Source organism: Penaeus japonicus, unplaced genomic scaffold (genome assembly GCF_977035675.1).
Source record: "Penaeus japonicus unplaced genomic scaffold, GWHDUDI00000001_assembly GWHDUDI00000015, whole genome shotgun sequence".
In the NCBI taxonomy this organism is placed as follows: Eukaryota; Metazoa; Arthropoda; class Malacostraca; order Decapoda; family Penaeidae; genus Penaeus; species Penaeus japonicus.
Window position 1 is genome coordinate 8,687,127 of NW_028234417.1, and position 2,500 is coordinate 8,689,626.

A 2,500-nucleotide genomic window follows, 5' to 3' on the forward strand; every position below is an offset into this window, starting at 1 on the left:
TTACAAATGAACACAATAAGCACATTAATTTTATCGCTCTCTCTCTCTCTCTCTCTTTTATGTCTTCCTCTCTCTTTATCTCTTCCTCTCGCTCTCTCTCTCTCTCTCTCTCTCTCTCTCTAACTCTCTTTTTCTCTTCCACTCTCTCTCTCTCTTTCTCTAACTCTCTCTTTCCCCAACTCACTCACACTCTCTCTCTCCCTAACTCACTCACTCACTCACTCACTCTTACACACACACAAAGAAATTCATGCATTTCTAATGCCGGAGTAATCCGCAACGCGTAAATTACATCTCCTCCGTTGTGGAAACTATTCAAGTCTCTTTTATACCCTTTTATTCATTTGTCATATTGAACTTCACCTACAACAATATATGCAATCAATAGCTAAAGAGGTGCGTGAAACTTCATTTGCAAACTCATCGTAAAAACACACCAATTCATGCAAATCTTTTATATATATAATGCAAGTTCATCCGAATAAATTTCTCCCAGTTTCAGCTTAAAGGAACAACTGCAGATTCCCGGTCCGGTCTCGATGAAGCCGTACTGCAACGCAAGGGCAGAAGGATTGTCTCGAGTGTGAGGTTTCTTCGCCCAAAAACTAGGTGTAAATAGCTCGCAGAGGTTGCTCGGAATAGGAAATAGAAGATTCATTTCAATTTACGAAAGTCGTCTATAGGAAGGACTCATAATATATATATATATATATACTTTATTTTATATATATATATATACTAGAGATACATCTATAAATCATATATACTACTATATATACCTCTATATATATATGTATATATATATATATATATATATATTATATATATAATATTTTTTTTAATATTAATATATAATTATATATATATATATATATATATTATTATATTATATATAAAAAAATGTTCTATATATATATATTATATAATATATATAAATATATATATACCTATATATATATATGTATATATATATTATATTATATAAATTATATATATATATATATATCTATTATATATATATGTATTATATATATAAATGTGTGAGTTTAGGAGTTAGAGAGATGAACACACAAATAACTCACAACACTCTAACACTCACCACACAATGCTTATCGGATATCTATATAATATATATTTTAAAAAATTGTATAAATTTATCTATATAAATATATATATCTCTATCTATCTACTATATAATCACAATATCAAAGATATTTATGTTGTGATAGAGTTGTTTTAGATTTAGATATATATATATATTTTTATATACTATAACATATATATATATATATTATATATATATATATATATATAGATATTATTTAGATATATATATATTATATATACTATTACTTATAAATATATTTAAATTATATTAGTATGTATAGTATGATTTATTTGAGATATAAGTTATCTATATATATTAGTTATTTTTTTACTAGAACATATAAATTTAGATATTTTAGATAGTTTTATAGATAGATTTATATTTATATATTATATATTGTTATAGTTGTGTTTTTGTTTGTTAGATATGACTGATATTTTTAGTAGTCATGTTAGATATTTAGATATTTTGTAGTGATATATAATTTTTTTATAGATATTTATATTTATATATTTGTAAGTAGACTATTAATTAGAATTATATATATATATATATTTATATATTATATTTTGAGAGAATATATATTTTGATATATTATAGAGTTTTATTAGATATATATATTTATAGTAGTGTGTGAGATGAGTGTTTAGTGATTAGTTAGTGGTGTGATTGAAGTTAGTGTTAGTATTTGAGAGTGTGTGTGAGTGTGTGTGTTGTGTGTGTGTGAGATCGTTATGGGGGGGGGGGGGCGGGGGGGGGGCGGGGGGGGGGGCGGAGGGGGCAGTCTGTTGTTTTTTATTGTTAATTGAATCTGATAATTAGGTATTGTATTTGTGTGAGAGAGTTATAATACATTTATAGAGTTTGTGTGAGTGTTAGATTATAAAGTGATTTAAGAGTGTTATAGTGTGAGTGTAAAAGTGTGATGTGAGATAGTGTGTTTGCTGTGTGTGTGAGTTTGAGTGTATGATAGTGATTTTGTTTGGTTTTCGTGATTTCTTTTGGTGGGAGTTTTTGTATTGATTGATAGTGTGTGAGAGATTAGATAGAGTGTGTGTGTGTCGAGTATATGTGAGAAGGATGTGTGATTGTGTGATTGTGTTATTGATTGAGATTGTGTGTGTGTGTGTGTGTGAGAGAGATATATTGATGGATGTGAGTGTTAGAGTTTGAGAGTGTGAGTTGTGTTAGTGATTTGATAGAGTAAGGAGTGTGTTGTTTTATATATATTGATAAGATAGATTTAGTGTCGTGTGAGAGATTGAGACTAAGTGTGAGAAAGATTGTTTGAGATGAGTTGTTATTGTGTGTTTGATTGTATATAGAGTGATTGATTGATAGTGAAGATGAGTGAGATTTTGGAGATGTGAAATGTAGATAGAGAAATTTTAT

The 2,500-nt window shown here is 27.8% G+C and overlaps 1 protein-coding gene across 1 annotated transcript in view; it reads right to left on the minus strand.

Moving 5' to 3' along the window:
- The window catches only part of LOC122260305 (putative neural-cadherin 2), a 715,566-nt gene that overhangs the window by 655 nt on the left and 712,411 nt on the right, over positions 1-2,500 (minus strand).